General features: G+C 37.1%; 1 long non-coding RNA gene across 4 annotated transcripts in view; it reads left to right on the top strand.

Annotated features, from left to right (window-relative positions):
• The window catches only part of LOC116569149, a 73,571-nt gene that overhangs the window by 18,906 nt on the left and 38,030 nt on the right, over positions 1-16,635 (top strand). For all 4 annotated transcript variants that reach the window (XR_004276880.1, XR_004276874.1, XR_004276882.1 and 1 more), the window contains exon 5: positions 1,556-1,623. This is a non-coding gene — a long non-coding RNA (uncharacterized LOC116569149). The remainder of the gene's footprint in view (positions 1-1,555; positions 1,624-16,635) is intronic.

Raw genomic sequence — 16,635 nt, 5'->3', positions numbered from 1 at the left:
AATGAATAAATAAAATTAAAAAAAAAAAAAAAAGAAAGGCTTTCTTTTTCCAAAATCATTTCTGCAATATACAGGTATTGAGGAAGAAGACAGTGGCTTTAGAGTCAGTCAACAATCAGGTCAAACGATTTTAGAAAAGAGAAGCATACAGAATATGCTAAAGAGAAGCTACTTGGCAATCACATGACTGAGAGCCATCAAACGGGACCTTCAGTGCTTTGGAAGGTTTTGTCAGAAAGACTAACTCATGATTTTTTTTTTTAATATTTTATTTATTTATTTGACAGACAGAGATCACAAGTAGGCAGAGAGGCAGGCAGAGAGAGAGAGGAGGAAGCAGGCTCCCTGCTGACCAGAGAGCCTGATGCGGGGCTTGATCCCAGGACCCTGGGATCATGACCTGAGCCGAAGGCAGAGGCTTAACCCACTGAGCCACCCAGGCGCCCCTAACTCATGATTTTTAAACAATTTCTTTGGTCTCCAATCTTTCATCTTGTAGGAAGATGATCTTTATCATACTGAGCATATCGTCCCCCTTTTGAATATTATGTATTAGTTCTTGGCAGCTAAGAATCTTTTTTTTTTTTTTTTAAGATTTATTTATTTGAGGGGGGTGTGTGTGTGAGAGAGAGGGAGAGAGACAGAGAGAGAGAGAGAGACGGGGAGGGGGAGAGGGTGAGAGAAAATTCAGCAGACTGTGAGGTCAGCACAGAGCCTGATGCGGGGCTGGATCCCACCACCCTGAGATCATGGCCTTAAGATCATGACCTGAGACAAAACCAGGAGTCAGACGCTTAACCAACTGTGCCACCCTGGTGCCCCTCCACAGCTTAGATTCTAAAGAAGCAGTATAGTAATTATAAGTGAAGGTAGAGTCACACAAAACAGCTAAAATCACAGCTCTATCACTAGCTGTCATAGGCAAGTTTGTTTTTGTTTTTGTTTTTCTTTAAATAAGTCTCAGTTTCTCTTTGTCTTTACCTCACTTAAATAGCTATAATGAGAAGTTAATCAAATAAGCCATGGATATGAGCAGAACACAACCAATACTCACAATGTATTAGTATTTGTATCAGTAAAGAGTTTTCAGAGAAAAAGGCCAATAGGAGTGAAGGCGGGAGAGAAGGAGGAAGGAGGAAGCGGGGGAGGGGAGGAAAGGAAGAAAGAGAGGAAAAGAATTTTAAACAATTGTTTCAAGTCTGAAATTTGCAGGGCGGACCAGCATGCTGGATTATAGGGCAGAAATATAAGCAGCATTATTATGTTATAATCTTGAGGAAGAATTCCAGAATTCTGTCTTCTCTAAGAAGCCTGTTTTGGTCTTAAGGCCTTCAACAGATTGGATAAGGCCCACCCACATTATGAAAGATAATCACATCCACACACCTTCATAGCAGCATATAGACTAGAGTCTGACCAAACACCTGGGAATTCTAACCTAGCCAAATGACACGCAAAATTAACCAAGATGGTATTATTTTACTAAGGAACAAAACTGACTTCCTTATAATTGCTTGAAAATGTGTGCTTTCTCTTGCCTGTGTCTCCTTTACAGACCACCTTCTGCTTTATCTGCCCCTACTTCTCTGCATGGCAAACTTATACTAATCTTCCAGGTCTCAGGTAATTTCTTAAATTCTTTGCTCAACTTTCATTATTATTCCGTGCAGAATCTAGTGCATCTCCTGTGTTCAAATAGTGCTTTGTATAATCCTCTTGAAAGCAAACCATATAAAATTGGATTGTCCCTTTCTGTTTTTATATTCTTGGCACACATTTAGTTAGTATAGAGTAAAAATTTGAAGATTCAAATGAATTTTTCAATTATAGAAAGAAAAGAGGGACGGAAGCAAAGGAAGAACAAGGAAGAATAGAAGGAAAGCAGGAAAGGGTTATTAATTTCTTTCTACAACCTGTTCTTGGACATCTTTAGCTGCCTACAATCTTTTTATCCTTCCCATTTGACTCAGAGGATGAAACATGATAAAGTATTTACCTACAAGCTTCTTAAACTTGAGAACAATGTGATATATGCTATATATATATATATACATATATATATATACAACATAAGTACTCCCCAAAAAACTATCACAGAGCTGAAGATTTTGTGGTAGGATCTGAGATTAAGATAAAAACTGACCAAGCCTTTAATTTTTTAAAAACATTTTTTTGTTACTACTTTTCATGAAAAATTAAGTAACTCTAAAATATTTTAGTAGACATCCCATCATGTGTTACATGTCTTTATCATGTTTAATGTGAAAATCAAGCCTGAGCCACCATATCTATCTTTTTGTCAATGCCTTCATGCAGATAATTCCTGGATATCCTACAAGTAAGAGGTCATGAAAACCATTTTCTGGGATGATGTTATTATGTGTCACACGAAAAGACATCACTTATAGGTAGATAATTCATGTTGCTGCCTTCTGAATGGCTGAGTCATCTCAGCCGGTTTATCTCCTAGTCACCTGCTCTGCAATCAGTTTCAAACATGATTTGCTATTGGACCCTATGTATTGGACCCTATGTAGTTGACTGTTGACACCAGGGAAGTCAAAAAAACTCCTGTATTGTTTCTACTTACAAAAGAGGCGGCACATTATGCAAAACGTGGCCTCTGGCAGTGAGAAAGCTCAGAACACCCTTCATTCTGCATCTGCAGACAAAGGACGGACCAAACACTTTTGGGCTCTATATACTGCAGTATCATCCAAGAAGCGCGCTCAGTCTTAGAGAAGAGAGATAAATGAGCCTAATGACTAGTCAATGAACAAGAAGAACTTTTTGTTGTTGCTTTACTTTAAACTTAGAATTAAGCTTTAGCTTCTAGCATTAATTTCATCTCAGTGACCCTATTTCTAAAAACGAAATACTGCTCTCTCTTTAAGTCTTTGTTATTATCTTTGAATTCTGTTGAGGTGAGTTAACAGAATTATGATATGGGGCTGTTATGACAGGAGGTAAATTCTGAGCAGTCACTGAAGACCTTGGAGAAAACAGGACACTGAGGAGTGGGGGTGGAGAGAGGGAATCGGAGAGGGAGATTGTTTACCTCTCTGGGCCCTTGAAACTAGCATCTTTCACATATTACTTTTATTTTCATTTTTCAGTCATCAGCACTTAACCTTGTCTTTCTGAAATGAAGATGTTGTTTTAATTAATGGTTCTGTTAACTGTGGATGGTGTTGTCCTCCTTTAAATGCAATTTTTTCAATTGTCTTAGATATGGGTTTTTAGGGTCATTATGAGTTGGAGGGTTTTTTGTTTTGTTTTGTTTTTTGGTTGGCTGGTTTGGTTTGATTTCATTTTGGGTTTTTCTTTCTCTTGGCTTAGTTCTGATCACAGGACAGTTCTTTATCCTTCTGCTTCCCTAAGCCCATAATTTGCATAAAACCATAATTCGGATACTCTGAATTTTAGCTTCTTTCATGAGCTCAGGGCCCTAGGCGTCCCCTTGCTTCAAGCAGTAGAGCTGGAACAGAGGAACTGAGCCCCTACCCCCACTACCAGCTTCTGGCTCAGGAGCCCAAAAGTCATTTATATTCAGCCACACTTTCCAATTTTTCTAGTCCAAGGAAATGTTTGGTTTGTTTTTGAACCAGGCTTTGTGTTAGGGTGTTTTCTTTTTATATTTTATCTTTCACTTTTAAGTGATAAGAGTGGAGGAATGCTTCAAAACAGCTACTGACAGAGCCATTGTGACCAGATGTCCCCAGGGTCCGTACATTATCAAGAGTTCTTTGATATTGAGCCATAGACTGAAAATAGGTTAACTATCCTCTGATGATTCAATGGTTCTCAAATTTTCATATGCCTAAGGGTCACTCAGGTCTTTGTTACAAAGCAGATTCCCAGACTCCATCTCTAGAGATTCTAATTCAATATGGTTGGGTGGGAGGAGGGGAGTGGAGCCTACACATCTACAGTTTTAATCCACGGAAGTGATTTGGTCTGTTCCAACAGTGGATAATTGATGGATTCTCAGAAGCCAATAGCTTGAGTATATTACAATTCCAGCATGAAGAGGGCTGGTTACAGTGGCAGAGAACTCTATTCTTCTGCATTGGACAGCTATCTGTGTGACCCTCCAAGAATCAGGACATCCTGTGAAGAAAGGGAAGAAAGAACACTAATGACTATAGCTCCAATGGGAGCAACAGAGAGGAGCGTAGCCAGCACGTTCAAATTCTGTGTCGCGTGGTTAACAGAAGGGAATCTTAAATCAGGGATGCAACACAAAGGAAAAATTTTATAGAAGTTTAATGTACTCCTATTTAATATCTTAATATAACTGTAGTAAGAATGTTTGTCTTATATGCTAGAAATGCCCATGAGTATGGAAAAACAGAAAGAGATTACACTACTCAACGATATTCTATGAAATAATCTTTTATGGTGATTAAAATTGGATGGATTAAGGTGTTATATTTATGCTGAAGAGAACTTGACTAATAAGTGGCTTAATGACAGTGATATGAAACAATGAAGAAACAGTACGTAACAGGTAGCTGATGAATTCTTCACTATACTGATGTGAAAGTTCCTCACCACCAATAAAATGGCAAAGCCTTTTTATCTATTTGCATGTCACTCTATACTGTAAATTATAAAACAAGTGAGTGACTAGTCTCAGGATCTTCTGGCTTGCAGTGGCTAAATGGCTCCAGGCCCATCTTGTGAAACGTTAGTGCAAAAGAACAGACCTAACCTTGGGAAATGACAATTAGATCATTCTACATGTTTATGTTTGTGTGTATGTGTGTGTGTATGTGTGTGTGTGTGTGTGTGTCCCTCTGCCAAAAGATGTGTCAGAGAGTTCTAAAATTGAACGAGTTATGATAATTCCTTAACAAAACAGACCTTAGTTGCTATAAATGTTCTCTATGCCTTCTGCTCTCCAAATCATTTTGTATATAAATGGAAGAAAAGGCCCCAAACTTACTTGGTTTTTCTATTTTCTACTACAATCTAAATGGGCTGGGGTGGGGGGCATAGCTGGACGTTTAATTATGGAACACTTAGACCAGTTCTTCCATAGCTTTAGCTCGAGTGTCTCCTGGGGCACAGGCACACTGCAGATGAACATATCTGTGATCCTGCCATAGAAGTTTAATTCTGAGGAAAGGCTGGCTGACAGGTGTTTTATAAAACTTGGCTATGGTTTTCTGGTCCTCCCAGCTAACAGAGAAGCTGAAGATACCTATCTGCAAAAGGAAGATCTGACTGAAAAAAAAAAAAAAAAGTGTGTGTTGGGGGGTTATTTAGTGCATCTCCATAGGAAAATTTCAATTCACAGAAATAATAGATTTTGAATACTGCTCTCCAGGAATACACAGTCAAAAAAGTGATATGAGAGATTTCAGACTTTTAGTATAATCATCAGAGTCCTTAAGACTGGCAAATTTATCTGAAGTATCAAGAAATGTATGCCATCCTTTATGAGCAAAATACTGCACACACTCCAAAATTTCTTTTCTCTTTTCCTTTTCCTTTTTTTTTTTTTACCAGTAATATACTTCTGATAACTGTCATTTATTTTTTATAAATGTGGCAATGTATATGGAAATTTCTGCTGACTAACCAAGGAAGTGAAAAGTAAAATGAGGAAACAGAGCATGTCTTTTGACAGACTGACTTGAAAAGTATTGTGTCCACATATAAACATGCCAGATTAAAACCCTGACCTTCATGGATGTGGTGTCTGAGTGACTTCATGTGGAGGCAACATAGTTAGTTCAGTGGCTCATATATGGGATTTACAGACAGATCTTGGATCCGCTGGGTTTAGGCTGTATCTTTGTACTGAATGTATGACCTTGAAGTTAATAGGATCCTCTCTTATCTGAATAAAGGAATTATGCAAGATGACTAGCACAGGGCCTGCCCTCTAGCTCCCCTGGAAGTGTGTGCTAGGTGGAAAAGGGAGGAGGAGTGGTAGTGGTATAAAGGGGGAAGGGTGAAAAGAGAGAAACAACTGAATTCAGACTGTTATGCAAAGTGCCCTGTTCAGAATACAAGTGATCAGTTGTCTGAAAGCCCATAGTGGCAGACCAGGACATTCACTGCTTGTATTTGCAAGAGAGTTGCTGCCCAGCTGCCAGGAATGTTGTCTTTACACAGCCTCCCCCTGTCAAGGCCAAGCTTCACCTTTCCTGGGATGGTCCATATCCCACCACTGATGAAGGTAGAAGTATAAAGTCCAGGTTTGCCAGCTTATTGGGACATATATTCTAGCAGTTGACCAAAGCTTCTTGGGCTTTTATTACAGTTCAATTTGGCCCATCATCCAACCCTACTTCCCTCTATTCCCTTCCATAGGTATGGACCTCTAATAAACACCCTCTACTCAAAACAAGTCTCAATCTCAAAGTCTGGAGAACCCACTCTGTGACACAGAGTACAAACTCTGACACAGCTGTAGAGCATTAAAGCTTTAGGAAGCAAGCATACTAGACGTTGTCTTTTATATCTCCACATTCCATGCCGCTTCGGAGCAGAAAGTTTGTGAGATTCACAAAACAACGTGGTTTTACAAAACCTCTGTGAATGCTTCTCTGACTACTCATTGTGCAGAATTCTTACAAAGTAATGTCTACATATCCAAGATACACAAATGGTGGCTAAAACTACAAACAAAAGGATGGTTAGGAGACAGAGATAAATGGTTGCTATTGTTGTGGCAATCATTTTGAGAAATCTTTCCCAGTAGCAGTGATAGATTTGCATGGGTTCATTACATTCTCTCTCTCTCTCTTTTTTGGTCTTTAACATTGCATTTTTCTTCTTCTTCTTCTTCTTCTTTTTTTTTTTCTTGTCTTCTGCTTCCAAGTATAGACATTTGCTAGGTGGCATGCTGGGTTGGGGCTATAATCCCTGACCAAGGAATTTAGTGACAATTGATGACCTATTTTGGGATTATTCTTCAGGGTAAGCTAATCATAACTGATGGCACCACTGTGTCAAAAATATCTCCACTGAGACCTTTTATCTGGAGCTTCCCTGCCAGGTCTGTGGCAGAATATAGTAAATGTTGTTATTATTATATAAATTATGGAAAAGCTAATAAAACATTCATCTACCAGCAAATAGTGTGAATCAGAAGGACTTGGACCTCTTCTACTTGCTTAGTACAGCAGAATTAATTGAAATCAGAGGGTAATATGGTCAAAGAGTACCAAGGTATCAAGGTTGGGTTGTCAAGGTGGGTTTGGCAAGATATCATTTTCTTATAGAGCAGAAGATAAAATAAAAAGACGTAATTTCAACAACGTAAGAACTAAATCAGGTCACCAAAGTAAATTCAAGGTTGAGAATCCAGAGATATAAATAAAGAGGTATAGGAGAAACCACAGAAAGGTCATATTAGCAGCACAATAATAATGACGTTTAATTAGCATTTGGTATATGTTGTGTCCACTGGGCTAAGCAGTGTACCTGGATGAGGCAACTATTATTATTACCTTTATTTCACTAGGCTTGGAGAGGTTAAGTAACTCACTCAGTCACATAAGTAATGAGGGATGGAAGCGGGATTTGGTTAGAACATATTTAGAGTCCATGATATTAAGCATTATGCATCACTGCCTTTACATGGAATGACCCAAGAAATAGATTTGTAGGACAGAAGGGAAGTGTCTTACAGGACTTCTCATTTTAGTGTATGTGCTGCTGAAACAAGCACAGGACTTCTAACAGTTCATTCTACTTGGTAGTGTTTTTGTTAGGCCTTTCATGCTGAGTTCACTTGGTTAGAAAGATTATTGATCTAAGTTGATCAACCTGAATAACATTTTAGTCTGCATGTACAATAAAGTATCACTCTTAGAAAAAGATCATCGTTGATAAGTTTTCATTACACAAAATTGCTATTTGCTTGATCCCACTCTATCAGTCGAGGGCATTTCTATAATAATATAGGATAATTGTATATAATATATATATAATATTATATATAAGATATACTATATAATATAACATAGAACCTCATAAGCTTCATGAAGATAATAAAAATATTCATTATAAATGATCTAGCCAAGTCTACCAAGAGATAGGCATACATCATCCATTATACAATTATCATAAGCATATAAAACAAATTATTTAGAGTGGGATCTATTATGAGTTTTTAATACCAAAGTGGATAAAACTTTTCACCAAATATAGTTAGAGAATTTCTCTAAAATAAATCTATTCTAGATCTCCTCCTCCCTAGTCTCATCCTTGGATCAACTGTGTTCTGCTCATCTTCTCCCTTATAACCCCTAACGTTTTTTCCTCGAACATCTAACTCTAGCTCTGTTCCTTTACCATAGAAGGAAGTAGTTGTACAGTCCCAAATGAAATGGTCCATCCATAAGCCAGCCAAGTACTCACTCAACACACAAGGACAATCTTTCTTCAGGTTCAAGTGATATATTCCAACTACACTGAGTCTTTCTGAGCGTGCACGTAAATGTGCGTGTGTGTTTCTGAGATGTGTTCACTATTTGACTTCACTCATCCCCTCAACTTTTGTTTGGACTCTGGGGTCCCCCTGGTGACCACCTCTTACAGTGGTAGACAAACCTGTCCTTATCCCGTCTCTTTTTCCCTGCCCTCCATGGTCCCTCAGTTTGTCTAAACCTATTGTCTTAGGCCCTGCCCTCCCACATAACATACACCTTTTCTTCTCCTCGCTCACCTCTGAGAGCTATTGATGTTCTACTGCTTCTTAGCCGTGGAAGTTCCAGATCCTAGCTGGCAGTTTTCTGAGTGGACCACCTAAGACCCAAGTAGGTAACGCGGCTCCCACACACTACTTATGGGAAAAGAGCCTCTGTTGTTTTATGCTCAGAGATGATAGGCAGAGGCAGTTTCCTGTGTCTCTGCCTGAGCTGTGACTATGATGTAGGTGTCTTAATTATTATCTTGAGTCACTATAAATAGAATCTTCACTAACCAGAAACTTTTCATAATACTTGCTCAAAAACAAATGAACATTCTTTATGAATAAAAACTCAGGTAGATGACTGTTTAATCATTTTATGTTCACGTGGGTATGTGGGTGGGGAAGGGGTGAGGTCTGTACTTGCCCAGAAATTGCAAACTCTCTTTAAAAACAAATTTCAAAAGTGAAGTGATGTTTTTAGAACGACATATTCATAGAAGTTTTTTAATTAGGAGAAAACATATTTTAGTCATTCTCTCAGAGTTCATTCATCTGCAAATGGGAAGAAAAAGGAAAAGCTGAACTGTGAGGTCATTGATATTCTTTCCAAGGCTAAGATCCTATGATAATAAAATACCTTGTGAGTGTTGCTTAAACAGTAACAAAAAAATCCAGAGAGCCTAATGTATTCGGCTTATTCATTTTTTTCAATCATTTTCTATTCTGAAACTGTTGAAATGAATTACTATGTAATACCTTTTTGTATTATGTAATAGCTGACTTTATTAGAAACCACCTTCTGGTTTCTGGTGAACATTTGCCCATATTGTGAAGTCATCATACAATCTGGCACAGTGGACACCTTATATGTAGAAGAAATTTAGGACTACAGTCATATTGCAGGTCATAACTAATATATTTTGGCAAAGAAATGTTTAAATGTTTATTCTTCTTTTATTAAAAATCATATATTTACAGTAGGCCAGCAAGGTGCTGAGACTATATTTGTTTTGTAACGAAAGTCATCACACTGCCATATTTTTTCCAAACTAGAGCTCTGCATTAGAAGGTTGTATTCAGAAGGACACAAATTAAGTATCTTAGTGCATGATTTCTCATGCAAATGTACATCTAAAAGGATATTTTTTTCCTATCAAGACAATGCTATCTTGTTAGAATCAAATATGGTTAAAAGAAAAATGTCCTAACAACATCCATTGAAAATTGGGTCTTTGTGCTATCAAAAAGCTAATGATAGCATGATGAAAACCCAGCTATAATGGTACAAAAAAGTTCATAATTATGCTGATATAAACATGATAATGTTTATATGTCTAGAGAAAGTGTACCGTTTTATTACTTACTAGCATTAGTGACAGAACACTTAGAGATATGTTTTAAAAGAGGTATATGTGGTTTTAGCTGCATGACTCCCATTAAGGTCAATGAGAATTACATGGTTAAAGCATGGTACACCATTTTGAAAAATTATCCCAGAGGGCTCTAATATGGCTTTTTATGACTTACTCATGCAAATCCTTTTATTTTCCAATAGCTCTTTGGTGTGGCAGAGTAGGTTATAGGCATTATTTCTTTTAAAAAAATAAAAGCCGTCGCTTTAAGAATCTAGGACAGTTGACTTACCGCAGGATTTCCCCCCACCCCATTCCTAAGTAGGAGTGATGAAGTTTTTAAAATATTTAAATGACAAAATAAAGTTCTTTCAATGGATGAGAGTTGCTAAGGTATTTTAGAAATGGAAATAGCATCTGTTAATTTTATTTAATTCTGTGTATTCTTTCTGAGCTTCTACCGGATACCATAACACCCTTCTATGTCTCTGAGTTTAACTATGAGTAAAACAAAGTTCCTGTTCTTTAAGTAGCTTATATTTAGTGAGGGAGAGGGAGATATAATAAACGAATTAAAAAGAAAAATAGATATTATTTGAATATTCCATTTGTCACAAAATCATAAATTTCCTGCTGAAAAGAGATGTAATAACTACTTATTAAGATATACTATTTCATAGCCAATTCTTCTTATAATATTTATCCCCAAATATTCTTCTTTTATAGGAGAGATGCTAAAGCTCAGAGAAGTTACAGTACTTGATCATAGGCAGAGGTAGAGGGAGAGACAGAGCCAGGGCTTCTATTTCCCTATATCACCTAGTTTGAGGCCAGTGTTTTAGAAATAATTTTGAAACAATAATATAATATAAAAGTACAAGTAAAAATGTATGAATGATATGACTAAGAACAAGAGTGAGGTAAATATTAATAAAATTCAAACAGGAATCCATAAAAGAGAAGATGAGGAATTAAACCATGATAATGAAATAAACAAAACACATGACATGTTGAAGAATGAAGGATTCGATTTAAGTGAAAGGTTTTGATTCATAATTCTTCTTCTGTTCACTGGTCCAGAAATTATTTGGGGTGGTGGAACTTTCCATTTCACTGCTGTGGTTGTTTACCTGCTTTGGATATTCACATTTTAAGAGGGCTTTAGAAAGGAGTCCCTGATTGAGATTGCTTTACACTATGAAAAAATGGGAAGGATCAGCGCTGGTGACAAAATGGGAGTCCAAAGTGACAGGAAGGTGATATTCACACAAATTTGATGAATCTAAGTAGGTGGATGGAGGTGAACATTTATTAAGAAGAAAAGCAGAGAGATTTTTGTAATGAATAGGAACTACGGTTATACAATTAACAATCATTGTCTCTGGTTGCTGAATGTATCAAATCATGAGCCCAGGATTAATAAAACCCTTTTTTGTTTTTATTTTTTATTATCCTTCACAATTGAGTGCAAATTTTTGTAGATCTAAGAAGCTGTACACTACACATCTATCACTTTTTTTTTCTTTTTTGAGAGCACTGCTCATTTTTAAATGACTGATAAAAATTGTTAAATAAGGCAAATACTGTACCTGCTGCAGTGTAATGAGGTCTATCAAGCAGGGGGGATACTGCTCATCACGATATTAAAATTAAATGTAGCATTTTTAAAATCTTTGACATAAATAAAGAAGTTATTTCTCTGGACCACTGCTTTTTCCATAAACTCAATGTTCTGTATAAGTCATTGTCATAGGATATATTTTATTTTGAGGCAACCCAGTCATTTTCCCCCCATAAATAAGTATCAAATAAAGTATCATTTATCTAAAAATTATGTCTTGTAAGGTCTATAATATGCCAAAGATACTAGTTAGGGGAGGTTGACTGTGCTTATTTTTACCCATCTTTTAAGATGATTCTTACTTTCCTTCAAATATATAAATGAGGCCTTCTGTTTAAAGGTCAGTTGAGATGGTACAGATTTACATCTATTCTTAGCAACAACTAAAATGTTATCGTTTGGAACTCAAGATTCTGGCTAGGATTATCTAAAATATTTCTTTGGAAACATATGGGAATTATAAATAAGATTTCAGAGTCAAGAAGCCAATGAATAACGATAACATAGGGGAAAACACTGTTCTTGGTAGTAATCATATGCAATATTTTAAGGGAGCATTCTCTTATGGATGATGATTTGACATTATGTCTCTCACTTCATTTGAAAACAAAAAGTTCTGCAGGCAAATAAACACTATTAATGAAACAGGTAAGACTACATGGCAGTGTCTTTTGAATCTTTTCTCTTGAGTCTATCATATCCACAAAGTAAGAAAGATAGAGATGTTTTAATTACATAGGTAAGACTGAACCATACAATCTTAGTGAGCTAATCTAAGGAAATGCTTTTATTTATTTATTTTTTAGGGTGGGGATATTATTTATTTATTTATTTGACAGACAGAGATCACAGGTAGGCAGAGAGGCAGGCAGAGAGAGGAAAGCAGGCTCCCGGCTGAGCAGAGAGCCCGATGCGGGGCTCAATCCCAGGACCCTGGGATCATGACTGGAGCCGAAGGCAGAGGCTTAACCCACTGAGCCACCCAGGTGCCCCTAAGGAAAAGCTTTTAATAAGTGATGAGGGCAGACATCAAACTCAATTCATCTAGTTCCCAGCCTAGTGTTTTTTCAATTGCACTCTCGCTAAGGACCTGTGTTAAGAAGAGTATTTTATCATGCTATAAGTTGAGAACCACCAAATATTAAAGATAATACTTTAAAGAGCTCACTTAAAAATTACCATCACTATCATCAGTTCCTGAATGTATCCAGTAAATAGAGAACTTGCCGAATCGCAACTAAGAAAAACTCCAGTTGCAGATAATTTTGCTTACCTGCCTTCACAAAACAATTAAAATTATACTTGTTCAGTTTGTTTTGTCTACAAAAATGTTACAAATTTATTATTATTTCAGAGCAATTCAAAAGTATGAAAAGAAATATAAAAATCAATAATCTCATCTCTGTGAATTATTTCTTAGTATATATTGGATGGACACTGTAGTTCTTTTCCTTTTTTCCATGTATCCACATATATACATACTTTTAATATTAGGAAATTTATACCACCTGTATTTTAAAAATTACAGGTAAAATAGAGCCAAATTAGTAACTTTAATATGGTCAATTTTATCAATCTTTTATTTTATCTTCCCCTTTTCTTTAGAAACTCCATTCACAAACTGAATAAAAAGAAAAATTAAATATCCCTTCCATCATCACCCAACTCTTACCTGACATCATCCTTTCTAAACTGCAACCAGCTGAATCATCTCACTATTCTTTGCCCCAGTTTTTTCAATTTCAGACTATTTTTATACTACCGGAATGCTCATGGTTAAGTGCAGAGCAGGTGTTCTCAAATGGGAGGGGGATTTTGTCCCACAGGTACATTTATCAGTGTCTGGAGACAGTCTTGGTTATCACAATTCAGGGGAAGGGGTATGTGCTCCTGGAATTTGGTGGATGAAGGCCAGGGATGTTGCTAAATACCCTATAATACACAAGATAGCTGCCTACAGCCAAGAACTGTTCCTCCCAGAATAGAAATAGTGCCAAGGTTGAGAAACCCTGGTTTAGATTAAAGATGTACCAAATAACTCCTAGTTTAGGTACTGTTTTTCTAAGAACAGAAGGAGATAATAGGTTAATAGGTGAGAAAAGGCCCATGTAGAGAATTAGTTTCTAGTTTTAATGGTACAGGAGCCAGCTAGTGAGACCCATTTAACAAGTACATATGGACCACAGGGGTGACTGTGATAATGATGCACTGTCTAGGGTCCTCTTATGAAGCCTACTTGTCATGGATTTTATTTTACTCCTTTTTTGTGTTACACAATTTTTTTAAACCTAAGCAGGATTGACTTTGAAATAAAACCCAACATGTTTTCCAGTTGATCTTGATTTAAAGGAAACCTTTGGTAGAGTGCCTCAGGGTATGCTGGATATGGCTATTTATCTTTATCCTAGTAGTTTATATATTTTAAGAAAATGATGAATGGAAGCTTTAAAAAAACTCATTATGGTAATTGATTATTATAGAGAAACCTTGGGAACTTTACAAAAGAGAACTGTATTCTCTTGGTATCTTAGCTTTAAACCAGACGTGTAATTAGAAGAATCCATAAACATTTGTCACAGTAAGAAAAGCCTGATCGCTAAGTTTAGAAGGAAACTCTAGAGTCACTTTATTGTCCTGAACTGAGATGACACACAGTAGTGGTTGTCACATATAACAGGAGATTAATATGTCCTGTGAAATAAAAGACCACCCACGTGGAACCAGTGTAAAAAGTAGTGATAGCAAAGCTTGGTTCATTTCTTTAGAAATGTTGAATTGTGGTGCTTTTCTTAGAATGTCTCAGCATTTGTGAATTGAGAACAGTTTTAGTTAAAATGCCTTTTATAGAATTACTTTTAATTTTTATCTTGTTCTTCACTTTCTCTAAAATTTTAAAGGAACAACAAAAATATGGACTGAGAGTACCATGTAAATATACCTATGTCCACATACTTTGCTCTTCATACACACACACCCACATAATCACTCACCCATTAAGAAAACGTGAATCCCTGTGCCAACCGACTGTATAGCGAGTGCTAATGATTTTTTTTTTTTCTTAAAAATACGGTACAACAGTGATCCTCTAAAGGATTAAGAAATGACTATGGAAAAGGGCAAACTATTCCAGCAGTAGGTAAAAAAAAAGTGAAGTTTGCAATGGTTATGTTAACGACACATGGTAATACAGTATTGTGCAATATTTATTCTTTAAAACATACGCTCTGTAAGGTGGGTTGAAGATCACTGCTTCCACTTCCAAGCCATCTTGAACTAATGTGACTCTTCCTAATGTGGGCAACTAAGGCCCCACTTAATCCTCACCTCAGCCATTGAAGGAAAATTCTTTCAACACGTCGTTAGGGCTTCCTAGTCATAAGACTCAAAGCCTTAGGACCTGTCCTCACTACATACTGTTATAACTCCAGCAGGTAAGAGGCATATGGAATCCTGCAAATCTTATCTCTGACCATCTGTGTAGAACTCTATCCAATGTGCATTTACTCCCAGATCTAAGAAGCACTTCAAATTCAGCACTTAGAACATTAGGCCTCCTAGCAAACTGAACACTTGGTTAGATTTGGTGTAGAGAATTCTGGAATCCAAATAATGGCCCAAGTTCAAAGGTGAGCAAATATAAAAGACTCATATTTTGCCCTCTAAGACCTATGGCAAAAAGCATGGATTGGCAGAACTATCTTCAAAAGATGCCAAGAGAACTCAAGAACATGTCCGTTTGAGTGCTGAGCAATTAACCCAGGGACTGACATCATCAGGAGGCATATACAATTCAGCTTCTTCAATCCACTAGTTTCAAGGAAAATCATCATAACCATGGTCCTTAAATCTTATCATTTTGAGCTATTTCTCCAGATGTAAAACCCACTGGCTAGCTATCATGTCATGGACTGATAAACCTCTCCTACAGCTACTTAGTGCCCTAATTTTCTTCCTTTCACTACTGACCTCCTTCCAGTGACTATTTCCACTGACCTTTCTGAAGTCATCAGTTCATTAAAAACAAGTGCCCCTATCTCCCATACCTCTTCCTTTCATCCCTCCAGGTCTTCTTTTTCTAAGTTGAAAACTGGCTCTAAATCAAGACAATATGTTCTTTGAAGCCTTACTAAGCACAGCCTGATTACTACCCCCAAAACTACATTTTATGGGTTTTGAAGGTGGTAAGGGCTATCTCCTACATTGATGATACTCACCTGGCCTGTTGCTACTAATGAACTCCCCCAAACCTTCACAGGTTTGTGGATCTTGATTGATGTATGTAATTTACATTTTCTGTTGTTGAATATTTTTGGTTTGCTTGTTTGTTTTGAAGAACAATTTCTGTGAGGCTTTTCAGAGTGGTCAGACATTTGGGATTAGAGCACATTACAACTTTCAATCCTTTGTACGACTAGTGTTTAGTAAGTGTCTAGTAGATGCTGGGCTAGGTCGAGCATGTAGTGGAAACAAAGCAGAAAAAATTCCCTGAACTCACGTAGCTTATATTCTGATGCACTTGCTGGGAAGGGACTGACATCTGGGCCACCTTCCTCCTGCCTCATTCATGGAGACTTGGAAATGTGCAGGTCCATAAAGAGTTCTGCTTATGTTGTGCACAGTGCTGAAGGGCAATCAAAGGAAAGTTCTATGATTTTGGAAGCTTTTGTTAGCACTGTGTGACATAGCTCTGCCACAGGATGATGGTGTTGCTTTGATCTCTGACTCCTGTCAAGTTTCCTGCCAGAGATTTTAGGATTCAAGAATGGGCCAAGATTATACCCAAAGTTGAGAACCACTGTGCTAGCTTTCTCTCTCTTTAAACTTCTTTATTGTGACATTTTTAGGAAAATCTCCTCTTTTTTTAAGGTTCATGTCATAAATCTGTATCTCAATTTGGATGAGCCATCCTAAGAGGCAAGAGAAAGTATTCCTTGAAAATACAGACTCTGAAGTCAAACAGCTGTGTGATCTTTAGTCAGGGGTCACTCCAGGGTTGTAGTGAAGGTTAA

This window comes from Mustela erminea, chromosome 11, assembly GCF_009829155.1.
Source record: "Mustela erminea isolate mMusErm1 chromosome 11, mMusErm1.Pri, whole genome shotgun sequence".
Lineage (NCBI taxonomy): Eukaryota > Metazoa > Chordata > Mammalia > Carnivora > Mustelidae > Mustela > Mustela erminea.
The sequence above is the reverse complement of the archived record's forward strand: the minus strand, read 5'-3'. Positions and strand labels throughout refer to the sequence as shown.